Source organism: Paramisgurnus dabryanus, chromosome 17 (assembly GCF_030506205.2).
Source record: "Paramisgurnus dabryanus chromosome 17, PD_genome_1.1, whole genome shotgun sequence".
Lineage (NCBI taxonomy): Eukaryota > Metazoa > Chordata > Actinopteri > Cypriniformes > Cobitidae > Paramisgurnus > Paramisgurnus dabryanus.
Genome location: NC_133353.1, coordinates 19,940,332 through 19,957,247, shown reverse-complemented (window position 1 = coordinate 19,957,247; position 16,916 = coordinate 19,940,332). Strand labels below are relative to the sequence as shown.

Here is a 16,916-nt window from a genome sequence, read left to right as displayed (position 1 = left end):
ATATAACCATTACATTTCATATAAGGGTTCATGAATCACAATGAACTTATTTTTACTTCAGTCTGAACTAATGCTGAGTTAATGCATGTACTAATCATAAACTAATGTTTAAAATATTAATATATGCCTATTTTATTGTTTAAGGTGAATAATGCCTCTTTTAAAGTGGCACTGCCACTTTATTTTTCATGTTGAAAATTTTGGTTTGTGTGTTTGTTTAATTAAGAAAATGCTTAAATAAAATGTTGGCGTTAATGGCAGATGTTACATTTATTATTTGTTGGGGAATTATATGTATAAAAAAATCATTAGACTATTCGATTAATCGAAAAAATAATCGATAGATTAATCGGTTGAAAAAATAGTCGATAGTTGCAGCTCTAGTTATTTTCAAATGCCAGGTACAATAAAGCCTTTAAATTATAATATGCTTTCAAAACATATATAATATTTTCGTAATATATATTAAATGTAAACATCAAATCAATCACATGACTTCATGATTTAATGAATTTTGTATAAGCACAGCTCATACCTTGGAGACGGTATCACAGAACATTTTAGTGGTTTTGAAACCTTGACTGTTTAAAACCTCGGTATACCTTGAAACCGGTAACCGGCCCATGCCTAATGCCAAAAATCGGCCGATAAATCGGTCGACCTTTACAACACACATGTGTGTATTTTATCATTTACCATTTCCAGGCGTGTACAACATGACACAACGAACACATATTTTGGACTCACGAGCAATACATGACACTAGAAGTAGAAGTCACCACCAGCCACTGATAGCACTAAATCTCTATGCAATCTCTCTGCAAACCCAGCATCGACCTGTAGCTTGTTCCTCAAAGTTTTATCCAGTAAACAAGGAGCAAATGTTATGCTTCTCTCTATGAAAAACAATCAATGGCAAGCTAACGGTACGGTACGGTGGCTCTACTCTCTACCCTAATGAGTGTGGCCCAAATGCTCTAAGCAGGCAAAGCACAGAAAGGCGGGGTAACCTCGCTCCTTCTGACGAAATAAGGCACATTCCTGAATGGCTCATCTGAGCTGACTTTTTTCAAAGACAGAGCAGAAAACACAGGGCTCAGTTTACACTTATCACCATTTTTAACCAATTGGGCAACATAAACGGGCTGGGGGAACTCATATTAATGTTAAAAAAAAACTCATAAAGTGACATTTTCATGCCATGTGCCCTTTAAAAAGCAAAATAAAATGTATTAATAATTATTGCTATCGAATGATATAACGCGTTATATCGATGATAAACATTTTAGCTCTATCGTCCAGCCCTACTGAACCATAACTTGTGATCAGAGCTGGCCCAGCCACTAAACGACACTTGCAATTGCAAAGGGCCCTGTGGCCAGCAGAGGGCCCCGTAGAGTCACTGCCAGCTAGTGGTTGAAAAAAAATTATACATCAAAAGTAACATAAAATAAATATAAAGAAATTGATCAACAGCGCTCTTTATCAGTCATCATGATAAGCACAGTTGTTATTTATTTAGTTCTTCATTATGGCGAGTTCCCCGCTAATCTTGACCCTGACTGACCCTATGATGTCACTCATCACCTGATTAATGTCTGTCAGACTAGGCTTGTTTGAGATGCAGCTTGCCTTGCCTGGAATTTAGACGAGAGCAGACGGTTGCAGTAAGGGGACGAGTGAAAAAACGTTAGGCAAGCCGGACGCTTCATCTCGCTGTGTTGTGGACTGCAAACATCAGCAATGGAAGAGATCGCGTTCGCGGATTTTATCGCGGATTAAATAGATGCAACTGAAATATCAACGAATGCATTAACATTAAGATGTTTATAAGGAGAATCAAAAAAGGTGAACTGTTCATCACTGGAAAAGGCTACTTAGTAAATGTTGGGATGTAATCTAAGTCTAGTGGTAATATAAATTCGTTTTTGTTTGAAATATAAACAGCTCACATTACAAATAATTCAACACGAATACAAAAGTTTAAAGGAATTAATAAAAAAATATGAATGTCATAAATTAAAAAACAAGTTGAAAAACGCATCTCGCCCTGATCACCGGTGATCGGTTATGTGCAGATTTAGCTCATCTCAAACAAGCCTATTAACTTTTGTTATGCTATTTAAGTAAGGGTATGTAGTGAGGCGGTTGTTATAGCGAAAGTTAACTACTTTTAATCTTGTTTGTGGTGTTTTAGATATTATTGTTAATGTTGTTTATTTCAAAAATTTAAACATTTAAGTGTTCTATTTATTATTTTATATAATATTTTATTTAAAAGTTATTCTATTTACTCTGTTTCATTCAAATTATATATAGGTTGTTGTTTGTGCCTCTTAAACTCTGGTGTCAATTAAAAATGTTTCTTTGATGGTCAGTGAAAATAACTTTATCAGTCTTTTTATTCAGCAAGTCCATCAGTCCATTCAGTTCAGTTCAGTGGTATCATATTTTTCCTGTTATACATTAAACATGAAACTCAAATCAAGAACTCAAGGGGGCAGTTTCCCTGATAGGAATTAAACTAGTCCTAGACTAAAATAAAAGTAGGCTAAGTGCTGTCCAAATTGAAAAAAGCTTGCACTGACATATCTTAAAATACACCAGTGCCCTTTGTTTTGCCTCAAAATAAACACAAGTAATGTTTTTAGTAAGGCATGTTTGTTAAAATTAGTTATGTTTTCTAATTAAACTAAGGCCGAGTACTGGACTTTTAATAGAATAATCAAAACATAATTTAATAGACAACATTTTTTAAAAAATAACATAGTAGATATAATATGTACAGTATAGTTAGAAGGTAGTCATTTCTTTTCTTTAGGCCTTACTTAAAACGGTCAAATGGGCCCCCGACCAAACTGTGCTTAGGGCCCCCGAACATATTCGAATATCTAGGTGCCCCCCGCGCGCATAAAAAAAAACACCGTAATGGAGATTCATTCACAAATTTATTAATAGTGACAGTCATAAACAGGACTGTCTGGATTATAATTTTTTACTTAATATGTGAAACTGCTGTTTATCTACTTATGAATAACAACTTATATGAAAAAAAAAACGATTTAGAATAGGGGTGGACGATATCTCGATATTCAAACTATAACGGTATATTTTTACAACTCAAAATGGATTTTGACAATGACATATCGTATATATCGATATAATGTTTATATTAAATTCTGATTTCGCCACTTTGCCTTCTCTGTGTGCTGTGCTCGCCCCCGCTAGAGCTGTAATCGGGCCTTAAAAGTTAGGCCCGAAATGTCCGAAGCCCGACAGAATGCAGCCCGAACCCGAACGTACATTTAGATTGACAGCTTTTTAAAAGCCCGAACCCGTTTACAGCCCGACATTATTTAAATGTGCGCACACACACAGCTTTTGTCAAGAATGAGACATTTACACAGGTTTTAACATTATTTATTCATGACTAATAATCTACTTGGAAGTTGAAACAAAAAAATAAGTAATCTGTAACATTGTAACATCTCATTCTAAATAGGCTTATGCAATACACTATAAATATGCCAATAAAATTATTATTTCTTAACGAATTAAATTAAGATAATACATTCTGAAACAAAAAATTCTGGCATCGGAATCGGCGAGTACTTGAACCCATGTACCGATCCGATACCATTTTCTTAATAAACCTAATTATGCCCGTTATAGCTAACACTTAAGCTAACGCTGCAAGGCGAAACTCATTTCTTCTTCGCTGCTCTGAATGCGAACACCAGGAAGTTACCACACGTGACGCAACCACTATTTACTTAGAGCGGAGGAGAAATGAAAGCATGCAGCCGTATGTCTGCTGTTTGTAAGTATTTCAGACTAATAAAACGTCGACATGTCTCAACGGAATCCGCGCCCGGAGATTTCCGTGGAGAACTCCGCGGAGTTAATGCCCGTGATTGACAAGCACACATACCCGCGCTTGAGCGTGTTTGTGACCAGTCATTGACAAGTACATAAACCCTGCACGTGCTGTTTGCTGTGATTGTTTTTAATGATAAGAGCATGAACCGTTTGATATAAGAGATGAAATAAAACTTACCACTGAGTTTTACCGCAGATCTTACTTGTCTCTGTCGTCTATGGGACGCAACAGTCAGCACATCATCATATCAAATCAGTTTACAAGACGAATGCTCTTGTAATGTTTAATATAAAGGTTACATTGCGTTGTAAAAACGTGCTTCAAACGTGCTTAATTCATAATAAGAACGTATTAACACAAGCTTTTTTTGTTTGGTGTATTCATTTTAATAGTAAGCCTTTAAAAAGTAATTATTTTAGATGAATTTTTTAAATATTTAATAGCTTAAATTCTTTCATTTAAAACCATCCCGCAGAATTGTTCCAATTATTCTAAAACTAAAATACCCTTTCAGTTTACAGTGTTAAATTTGTGGCTGATTTTCTCATATGAAAAATAAATATTACTGTCAAATGTCTTTCAGATAATAAAAATACTGTACTTCACTGTATGTATTTGTTCATGTTTTATACAGGAATAAGTCTGAAGCACACCATTAAATAGTTATATCCATTCATACAGGGCTAGTAGTATGTACAGCTGTATATTATACAGATACAAACCCAGGTATCGGATCGGTACTCGGTATCGGTCGATACCCTGAGCCCAGGTATCGGTATCGGGAAGAGAAAAATGGTATTGGCACACCGGTTGCACTTTATTTTACAGTACGTGTACTTACCTTGTACATGTATGGTAAATAAGTTGTACTTACAGACAAATGTGTGGTACTTACTTTTAGGTATCTACATGGTAATTAACTGGTATCATTACTGTACTTACCAGTAGTACATACTTGGTAGTTATATGTAACTCTAGGTAAGTACTGGGTAATAACATATATATACTTATAGTGTAGGTATACTGTAACTAACGAGAAACATTACTGTACTTACAAATAAATGTACAATATAAGTATTTAGTATTTACAGGCAAGTTAGGGTAAATGACAGGTATTTATAGTGTACATATATGATAACTAATATCGAACACTACTGTACTTACAAATTGTATACATGATAAGTGTGTGGTACCTGTAGGCCAGTGTAAGTTAATGACCGGCACAAATGGTGTATGTATACTGTAACTAATGAGAAACACTACTGTACTTCAGTGGCGAACCGTGGGTACTTCAGCTGGGCCTTCAAAATATGCAATGAAGTGCAAATGCCTCTACATCCATAATACTAGGCTATTCGTATTTCGTTAAATCATACAATGAACGTGTAAAAATTCTGAGCACGCAAAGTTAAATTACAGAATGGGCATTGTCTGCCTTTAAATGCAGTTTTAAAGTTTAAAATTACTTTAATCTAACTGATAAACACAAATACAGACTCTGCTGCTCTGTAATGACAGGGGCTCTGTAAATTTGCATTTAACAAGCTTAAATTATGTTCTTTAATTAATTTTTAAATTTTTTGGAAATATATATTTAGCTGTAGGATACCTTGTTAGTCTTTTCATAAGGGGAAATATACCACCCAGCGTTCTCAGTGCACCTCCTTGTGGCTTATAACTGTTTTTATAAGATATCCAGGGCTCGCAAAATCGCTAACCCGAGCCCCGAGGTCCCGGGGCTATAGCGAATTCATGTCGAAAAATGTATCTCCGCCCTGCCCATCGGGTATATGGTGGGAAAAAAAATATTTGTATGTTTTCGCATTCTCTCAGATTTAGTTAGGAAATTATATTGTATGTAATTCGGCGTCGTCTGTCAGTCATTACTATCCTCACGTAACAAGTGAAACTGTCAGGAAGTAAAAGTATAATTAAACCCTTTATTTTTCTCGTGTTCGCGTCAGTCTCCTCTGCACGCGCTTCTCCCGGCTGTGCTCTTCACGAGTACGCGCTTAAGTAATTTCGTTTTTACCTCACCCCTATCAAGCTAACCACAACGTCAATCACGTTTTCCGCCATTTACCTCAACCACTCTCAACGCAGAGTTTCGGGCCATTCGACTGTATTAATATTAACGGTCTATGATCTTCGTTTTTGGTGTTTTACGGCAGCTCGCATCCAGTTCGTTGCATGCTTAGGACTTCATGAAGGCTTACAATGCTTTGTTTTTTACCCGCCCACTTGAAATCAAAACGTGATTGGTCAATTTGCCCGTCACTCTCCACACCAAAACACATAGCTTGGCCTTCCCTGGGATTCATGAAGTCCTAACCAATGAATGAGCCAGATAACCAGGCCTTAATAGAGACAGACGATTCTGATTGGATTAGATGTTTTCATGACATGAACCTGACAGTAAGCTTAACGTTAGAACATAGATGAGAGAAAATATATTACATGTATTGTATTAAATTGAATTAAATAGAAATTTAAAAATATAAAAACATATTTTTATTGAATACTATATTATTTATTATTTATTTATAAAAAATCTTTTTATAAATTTTTTAAGGCCTTCTCTGAAGGCGTAGAAGGCCCTGAAGGTTCCCCACTGCTGTACTTACAAATTGTATATACACGATAAGTGTGTGGTACCTGCAGGCAAGTGTAAGTTATACTTATACCATACGTATATGATAACTAAGAACAAACATTACTGATGTGCCATATTGGTACTCAGACTCAGTATCTTTGTCCTTTAAACCAAGCATTAAATAACCGTATGCATTAACTACTGGGTTCATTCACTAGTACGTCTATGGTAACTGCATGGAAACAGGACTGTAAAATAAAGTGTTGCTTTTTACATAGTTATTACATAGGACCTACCACCTAAGATATAGCATCATATACATGTTACTGTGAGACAAACCCAACCATTGACTATTATACACATTAACTACTGGGTAAATTCACTAGTACGTCCATGGTTACTGCATGGAAACAGGACTGTAAAATAAAGTGATGCTTTTTACACAGTTATTACATAGGACCTACCACCTAAAATATAGCATCATATACATGTCACTGTCCGGCAAACCCAACCGTTGACTATCATACGCATTAACTACTGTGTACATTCACTAGTACGTCCATGATAACTGCATGGAAACAGGACTGTAAAATAAAGTGTTGCTTTTTACACAGTTATTACAAAGGATCTAACACCTAAGATTATAGCATCATATACATGTTACTGTGAGGCAAACCCAACCATTGACTATCATATGCATTAACTACTGGGTACATTCACTAGTACACGCTTATTGTGTATATACAGTTTGTAAGAACAGTAGTGTTTGATATTAGTTATCATATATGTACACTATAAATACCTGTCATTAACCCTAACTTGCCTGTAAATTAGGGATGCTCCGATCGATCGGCCGCCGATCGGTATCGGCCGATAATGGCATTAAATGACTCGATCGGTGCTCGCTAAATCTGCCGATCTCATAAACCGATCTTTCTGTTTACTTTTGTCATCAAAAGGATCCTGAATGCGGCTGCAATTAAAGACATTTTTTACGTAGCGCGAGCATTTTTACAACCCGTTCCTCATGTGCGACGTGCAGATTTGTATGTCTCTCTTTGCTTATACAGAGATATGCGTATGTTCTACGAGGAGGCGCTCCGGTCAACAGCGCGAGGCGTCTTCACATCCCCATCAAACAGCTTATACAACACATATCTATCACGGACAATTGCATCCTCATGCCAAAAGTTTATTATTTGCATGCGTTTTAAAGTTTTGAGCGTTTAAACTTTCATTTTCCTCACAGCTGCTTGTCTACGTTAAGCCGCCGCCCACACACAGCAGCCTGTGATCAGTGCACGTGAACAGAGCGATCTCTCTCTCTCACGTCTTAAAGCTGCAGTAACCTAATTCATCTCTCAATAAAATCACTCTCTGCTCTTGACTAAAGAACTTTTATACTTCATACGAATGCGTGTATATTTAATTAATACAGTAAAGACTGTGAAGTGTTTTATTTTCAGTACTTTTAGGAGACATAAGCCTTTTTAAAGCCATTTTAAATTTCTCTTTGCAGAATAAATATTTGTTGTGCTTATTTATTTGAGTCTCTATTAAAACAATAATATACCTAATTACTGCAAGTAATATAACAAAGGGAACATCCGTGGTATTATTTTATCTAGAAAAAAATGTAACAGTTACAGTCGTCAAAGACCTTGCATATCAGCTTTAAAAAAAAAAAAATCGGTATCGGAATCGGTATCGGCCGATCACGAAGATTACAAATCGGTGATCGGTATCGGCTGCAAAAATCCTGATCGGAGCATCCCTACTGTAAATACTTAATACTTATATTGTACATTTATTTGTAAGTACAGTTATGTTTCTCGTTACTTACAGTATACCTACACTATAAGTATGTATATGTTAATACCCAGTACTTATCTAGAGTTACATAATAACTACCAAGTATTTACCACTGGTAAGTACAGTAATGATACCACTTTATTACCATGTAGATACCTAAAAGTAAGTAACACACATTTGTCGGTAAGTACAACTTATTTACCATATACGTACAAGGTAAGTACACGTACTGTAAAATAAAGTGCTACCGGAACATCTCTATTTACATGTATATTTTACTGTTTAAAACGGCTTAAATTCATTGTTGCGAGGGCTCAGCGCGCCCCTCTCTCTCTCTCTCTCTATCTCGTTCCGTGAGGCGCTTCGACAGCACGGGTCTCTCTCGTGACAGTAAAAAGGTGGCAGTGCTTTAATGTCCGTTTCTCCATATACTTTCCTTTTCGCGTAAATATGTCATCAGTCATGGATGTTACTGAGAGAGAAGACGACTTATCTAGTTTATCATGACTAAACAAAGGTTAGCAGTAGTGCTTCACACACACACACACACACACACGTTTTCTTGATGTGAGAGCTTTCTCTTTCCCTATGATGCGGTGTGCAAGTGCACGTGTTCTGTAGTTTTCTGTGTAACAACAACAGTGTTTTCTCTCATATTTAACCCATTTACTCCTAAAACGCCTAAAACCTATGTTATTCCAGGATAAATACCCTTATCTCCTGAGGGTTTTCAGAAAAAATACTAAGAATTGTCAACGTCTACCAAAAACTTAATATCTGAAGTTGAGTTGTTTTATTTTTGAATAAAAAGAAGACAATATGTATTTTCTTATTTTATAGTTAAATTACAATTTTTGTATTTATTTTTTTTAATGTTGCAGAAGCACTTTGTTCCTACGTGAACTACCTCTTTGCACTTCAATAAAAAAGACCTTATGGATTTTGACATATTTGTTTTGCAGTAGTTTTTTTTTTTTTGGGGGGGGGGGTATTTTTCACGCAAAGAGATACATATACCGCCTACCGAGATATAAGAAAATATATCGAGATATATTTTTCACTCCATATCCCCCAGCCCTAATTCAGAACAGGCAAAAACAATAGTGTGACAACTTTAACAGCAGCAGGAGTTAGGCATATAGCCAGTCCCAGAGTCGTATAATAATAGAGTTACGACACTCACATAGACGTCCGTTGTAAGAATGGAATGCGGAAGTAACAGCGTTTCATGTAGTGACGGGTAGTGACGCATAGTTCCAAACGCAGCACTGAAGCCCATTCATTTCAATGAAACCTGCTGGTAAATCGATGAAATTACCGTTTCTCTTTACATTTTCGGACATTTCATTAATATAGTCAACAGTGATATTTTATGAACTCTGCTGTAGGTAATGATTATCGTTAATAATAATTAGTAAAATTTTTATATTTTTGTGTTTAATGTGTGAATAATATAGATTTAATGGTTTAATATTTTATTACTGGTGACCATCTACTTTATACTTATCTTTTTTATATATTACGAGTAACACTATAGGGGGCAACAGCGACAAGCTATATGCCTTATAAGAAAGTCACACTGCTTCACAATGCTGCTATGTGTTTCATTGTGTTTGGTAAGTAATTCGAGTGATGTATCCTCGAAAATCATGTATAATTATATTAACATTTAATGTGTACTATAAATACAATTAAATATGAATTTAGTGTGTTTCTGTTATGCTTCACTGTTACAAATAACCGCGTTGGCGATCTTTTTTTTATTTTAATATAGTAAAAGTGTAGGAATTATGTTTTTAGCAGATTGATAGCCATTTATATAGCCATATTTTGCTACAAAAATAAAAGATAAACTGTGTTGCTGTAGTTGGTATAGATAACCACAGTTATCTTTGGGTCACAATTAACTGTTTATCTTTATTAACTGATTTACTGTATTTCCATCACTCCCTAGTAAAAAAACGTTATAAACATAGTAAGTATAGTGATCAATTCCCATTACAAGCTAATATTTACCTAAAATAGCTGAAAACCTATGCAAACAGATTGACAGCCCTGCTTGGTTTGGAACTGTAGAACGTTACATGAATCACGTGACCGCGCGGTGGCGAGATCAAAGCGTTTCATAACTCTGTTATTAAACAAATCTGGCCAGGCCCAAACTGAATCCGCGCCCGCAGATTTCGGCGGTAAACACTGCAGAATTCCGCGGGTTTAATGTTGTCATTGACAAGCACACGTATCCCGTGCTTGAGCGTGTTTGTGAAAAGTAATTTCATTGACTACAAGCACACATACATATCCAATCCCGCTTTCATTGAAAAGTACATTATCTCTGCGCATGCTGTTTGCTTGACTGTTTTTAAGTATAGAGAGCTCAAACCATTTGATATTTGAGATTAAATTAAACTTACCGCTGAGTTAAGCAGATCTCACTTGACTCTGTCATCTATGTGACGCGCGACAGTCAGCACATGATCGTTTCAAATCCGTTTACAGGACAAATGCTGTTGTTATGTTTAACTCTTTCCCCGCCATTGACGAGATATCTCGTCAATCAAGAGAAAACGCTTCCCCGCCAATGACGAGTTTTTCCGTCTTTCCGCAATACCGCTATTATCCACTAGGTGGCGCCCTTCCGCAACTTTTTAAACCCGGAAGTATTTCCCTATGGCAAGCTGCTGCATGTCCGTGTCTGTTTTAAAGATCGCTCTGAATGGGAACTCTATGAAAAGTCCGTCACAAAAATGGAATTATCTCTGCTTTTTGCTCAAAATGTGGTGTTTTTGCAGAAACCTACCCATATTCAAAAGCTGATTACAAAAGAACTACTGAAGGTAGGATGAAACGTTTTTTTTTTTGTTTTGTTTGAAAGCAGAGGGTCTGTTCTTTCATTTGGTATATTGTATGTTTATATATTTGAAGAAGAACATTTTCTGGAAGACATTAAACTTTTGTGAAAATCATGAAAAACTCTGGCGCTGGCTGACAACTTTTTTTAAAACGCTGGCGGTGAAAGAGTTAATATAAAATTTACATTGCGTTGTAACAATTATGAAATTATCTTCATACATGCTAATTTCATAATGTGAACGTTTTAGCCTAACACAAGCATAATATATAACACTATAAACATATATGTCATTTTATATACAAACTATAATTCTATCTTGACATGCACATTAGGTTCATTTTGGTCCAATTTGATTCAGAGGACTCAATAAGTGTATTAATTTTTATTGTAAGCCTTTAAAAAGTAATTATTTAAGATGAAATTTTGTAATATATACAGCTTAAATTCTCTAATATCTTTTTAAAAACATTTAAAATCATTCCGCAGAATTTTCAAAAAATTTCCACAGAAAGAGCAAAAAAAGGCTGCAGAAGTCGGAGCCACGTCTTCCCTCTCTTGCGCACAGTCCGTCGTTCTCACTCTCAGCTTCCTTCCTATTACTAGGTGTTATTAGACTGTAAAACACATGGCACTTTAAAAACCTGATGGTTTAATTATAGTTCGAATACGGATATTTCACGTCATGTTCGAATGCATATATATACACCTTTTATTTTGGCACAACGAGCTTACTGTACATCACCCACAAAGTGGAAGGAGACTTAAGGGTAGCAGTGTTGCAGGCTGCAAAATGGAAGAGCGATAAAGATGGCAATGAGCAAAGAGAAGAAACAAACAAGAAAAAAAACGACAGAAAATGTCCAAGGTTTGGAATCATTTCAAATTGAAATGTAAGTAAAGAGAACGCATTAGCATTGCATGTGTACATTGCCAGATCGAGCTAGCATACCACAACAGCACGTCGCCCATACTGCAGCATCTCAACAGAAAACTATAGCCGTGTTTGCACTATGTTTGGGGCCCTATGAACTTTGTTGGGGCTTAAGGCCCGGCTTTTCTGGCCCGCCGAATTCCTTGGGACAGAGCGGGCTTCTCGGGGCTAGGGGAGTGGTAAAGGTCAAAGGCGGAGTTTATCTGAGTTACTATTTAGGGGATAAACTACAACGGCCAGTGCAATTCTGTGAAAATATACCGCACGACGGATGCTGAGGTGCTGTTACAACACCGGATTATTTAAGAGCCTATAACACGGCTACCCAGGGGTTAAATTGGGATTTGTTATGTGGGGGGGCTCTGCGGGGAGGGGTACTTTGAGGGGTAACATGTTTAATTCTGATGACAGCAAAGCCACTGGTGTGTTTTAATGACATTCTGGACCTTTGATAGGATTTGATAAGTTTCAACTTTAAATCTGTGCCAGAGGTTGACCTCAAATATTTTAAAAAGAGTCTGAAAAGAGTCTGAATTTTAAATAATGTAAATCTATGAGTTTGCACTATGCACAATTGATCAAACTTTAAAGGAAGTAAAAAGAATCAACCTCCTTGAATAATTCTAGGCATAAGATAGGCTACCCCAAAAGACTCAATTAACAAGAAAAGGTACAACACACAGTACTGCATCATCAACATGTCTTAGAAATTAGCCATAGAGATTCCATATGCTGGTCAGCAGCTAGTAAAAGAATCAGAGTTAGGTTTGATTTGTGTAATCAAAATACATTATTTTATTAAACTATATAATGAGTTAAATCCAGTGTTATCCAGTTAACATACTGTAATTAGATGAGCGACATACACTTTAGTCCTTAACACGTTTCTAGTCTTCTATTAAGTTTTGTCGATGTGGGCACCATTCTCTCTCTCTCTCTCTCTCTCTCTCTCTCTCTCTCTCTCTCTCTCTCTCTCTCTCTCTCTCTCTACTATCAAATGACCCTGTGTGAGAGTGCGTTCTTGAAGTTCTGAGTTTTTTCGCTTGAGTTGCATAACTTGCACGAAGACGCGTTTAAAGGAAAGAGCACCGCCCAATTCGCATCATTTGCATCGCCCCGTGCGAGGACGAGTCTGATTGTTTGATTGCAGTGAGTAAGGTTTATAATTACACAGCCATGATAATAGCAAACTAATAACTGTATAACAGGGATATTTTGTCTTAGTAAAAAATATCATTAATAATTATTTTCCATTTTTTATATTTTACCTCTTTTTCAGTAAATCATCACAGCTTCATATGGACAGATATGTGCGGACAGCTAGTTCATGTTTCACTGAGCAAGCAGCTGAGTTTTCAGATAGCATTTTAAACATGATCGTCACAGACATGCGCCCACCTGTCCATGGTGGAGCATGATGACTTTAAAGTGATGATTTCCACTTTCAATCCCAAAAACGAGCTTCCTTCAAGAACCTTCTTTACAAAAAAGATGGAGGGAATGTATGAATGTATTTAAGGCAAGTTGCAGAAATCCCTGCTAGAGACTGACAGCACTGCACTCACAACTGATGCAAGAGAGGCTTATCTGGTAGTGACGTGTCACTATTTTGGGGAGGACTGGGAAATGCTGTCCCACTGCCTGAAAACGATGGCTCTTGAAGAGAGAAACACCACTGCAAATATTGCTGAGTGGATTGATGATGTAACTTCCAAACTTCAACATTCCAGCTGAAAAAAAATCATGGCTGTTGTGCACGATAATGGTACTAATGTCGTAGCAGCAGGAAGATTTTGCAAAAAAACATGGATGGGCATCAATAAGATGTGCAGGGTTCACCTCAACTTGGTTGTACAAAGCTCTCTAAAGTTCCACCAAGCTTTCTCTAAGTGCATGGCTGCTGGGAAATGCCTTGTTGAACATTTTAAGAAAAGTGAACTTGCTTACAAGTTAAAGGAGAAGCAGAAGCAAACGGGCACAGAGACAACCATGCTGATGCGAGATGCATGCACACGCTGGAACAGCACCTATCAGATGTTGTCCAGGCTGCTAGAACAAAGATGGCTGGTAACTGCTGCACTCTCTGACCCAGCAGTGACCCAGAGAGGGAAACACTACCTTGATCTCAAGACTGCACAATGTAACCTGATTGAGGAGCTGAGCCAGGTCAGCCCTTTGAGGCAGCTACAGTGTTTCTGAGCAGACAGCACTGTTACACACTCTGCACTTCCACAGCTAGTCCACAAACTTAAGAAACAACATACAAGCTGTGTCCCAATTCAAGGGCTGCAACCTTTAAACCATGAGACCTGAAAAGGTGAGCACTCGTCTTTCAAGGTAGACGCCTCAGAAGTTCGCGAAGAGAACTAAATTGAGACGGTCTAACCTTCGGGGACCCATAATTGGCGTGACCTGCTGCACGCGCCTGTCAGCAGGACACAGCTGAGAAGTTTCTGACTTATTAACATAAATATGAAATCAGAAAAATATTAATTTATTTTAGAAAATATGACACGTTGATGTAGAATAAACTATTCAACAGTGTATCAAATTAATCAACCTCAGAAATATACGCAACATAAAAAGAATAATATTAACACAAAACATAACTTATAATGCTAAAACAGTGACAAGAAATTTTTTTCGGATGAATACATTTTTATTTAATTAACGTTTTAATTGTTTACTTTAGAATATCCTTCCATTATATGCAGCTGTTGAAGACGCGCAATAACTCTTGGGATATCCTCAGCTGTTAAGGATCCATTCGTTCTATCCTTAAAGGCGCAGAGAAATGAGGATGCATTTTGAGGCTTCATTCTAAGCATCCTTAGAATTGGGACGGCCTTACTAGCCTCAAGTCGCGCTGCTGTGTCGCAATCGGTCTTAAAATACATCCTAAGAAGGTCGCAGCCTTTGAATTGGGACACAGCCACAGACTCTAGATTTTGAGACTGCACCAGTGAGGTCATTCCAGGCTCATTTAACAGAACAGATCACAGCAAGATGGCAAGGCTTGACAGAGTTTACACCATCACCCTGCTTGCTGCTGCACTGTAAGAAACTGAAATGTCTCCTTGTCATTTCTGGCTAATAACAAAAAACAGAATAATGCTTAAAAGCTGCTGTGTGACAAGGTGTATGGCTAACAAGCTAAAAAACCCAGAAATACGTTTTTATAAATGACAAGGAGGCAGCCTCTTGCAATACGTCAATGGAGACGAATGGATTGTTTTCTCCCCCGGTGTGCGTGGTTTTCAGGTTATGAAGCAATGTGCTCTGTCTCTATTGTTTACACGAGTGACACGATGCCATATGGCATGACCTGTTTGTAAACAGTTTATACGCACTTACAGAAACATACTCATTAAACCATTGTTAAAAACACTTCATTTAGTTTATATGCATGATAGTTTATTTGAATTTAGTGTTAGTTATACAGTAACATAAGGCACAGGAAGCTTATGTAACAGTTCATAGCAGAGCTCGGTTGTGTATCACTCAAAGTTTCAGTTTCTTAGCCTTGCTTAGATAAAGACCTTGGAAATGCAAGGGATGTGATGTTCACTTGTATCTTCAGGAACTGTTTTCCAAATTGACATAAAGTTGTCTGCTAAAATGTGTGTACAAAAAATTTACATTTGAACCTTATTATTTATTTTTGATTTTATCCTACACCATTTTGTTATTAAACTAGAAGCAAAACATTTTCTCTTTAAGTCTCCTCAAATTAATTCTAGCAAAACATTCCTAATAAAGCCATCAGACACAGGTTATGAATTCGATCCAGGGAACACACATTCCGATAAAAATGTATTACTTACAGTGTGCTGTAAGTCATATATGGATGAAAGCGTCTGCGAATGCATAAAGAAACGTATTGTAAATGATTAAGTACCAAACTGTACATGATTCAGGCTATGGTACCAACAGAAAGGATTCTTTGAAAGTTAGAGTAATTTATCAAAGTTAGCTGCAGTGATCTTCGTAAATAACGTTAGCTAAAATACAGCCATCACGTTAACGTTACACATACACACACATTGCCATATAATCTGACATGTTTGACAACAATATGACGCCTATACATTTCTCCCTGTATTAGACCTTGTTTTTTTCCTGTTTGTTATAACATATTACGTTTTATTAATTTGCCCGATACAACCGTGATCTTTAACTAAGTTAAACTAAAGTCATGTACTGCAATAGGTTGTAGGCTCTCGTGCATCATCTAACACATCGATTGTGTCGTATATAGAGCAAACACGGACATGGCGTGGTACAAACATGTTGACAAAGGTAACAAAATACCTGTTTATGAAATGAAGAACCAGTTTCTCTTTTTGTATCGCCAGTTTCGTGATCATGTTGTCGTTCTATCTTGTGGTTTCGGCTTCTGCTTGCAGATGCACTTCCGACATCGTGACGTATTACAAACGTCACTCAACGCATGAAGGATGAAATACTTAAATAATAAGAATTCATTCTTACTTTATATTTTTATATTCATATTTATTGTTTGACTATTATCTGGATTTTTTCTGTTAACAGTAGCACGTGTGTGCGTGTGTGTTTTTTGTGGATCTTATTTTGAACTATTGTAGAATTTAACATATGCAAATTTTGTAAACAAATTTTGTAATTAAATTCAATGTTTGTTGTTTATAAAAATAATATATGTAAATAATAACTGAGATCACGATCTACATTTTAGCTTTTAATTTACGTTTTCCATTAGAATAGGTCCCATTAAATTAAAATGAAAAAAAAAAAATTTTAGTAAAAAATAGGCATAATAACGTTACATATAAACTGTGGCCCAGAACGCTGACAACATTCACATACA

General features: G+C 36.5%; 1 protein-coding gene across 3 annotated transcripts in view; it reads right to left on the bottom strand.

Annotated features, from left to right (window-relative positions):
- LOC135778232 (CAP-Gly domain-containing linker protein 4) overlaps window positions 1-16,508 on the bottom strand; it is a 132,391-nt gene extending 115,883 nt beyond the window's left edge. For 2 of the 3 annotated variants that reach the window (XR_010544466.1, XM_065288700.1), the window contains exon 1: window positions 16,382-16,508. The gene's annotated coding sequence lies outside the window, so the exon portion shown is untranslated. Of the gene's footprint in view, window positions 1-15,894; window positions 15,928-16,381 lie in introns of all 3 variants that reach the window. The other variant, XM_065288701.1, reaches the window with a different exon arrangement.
- Between the last annotated feature and the right edge of the window lie 408 nt (window positions 16,509-16,916).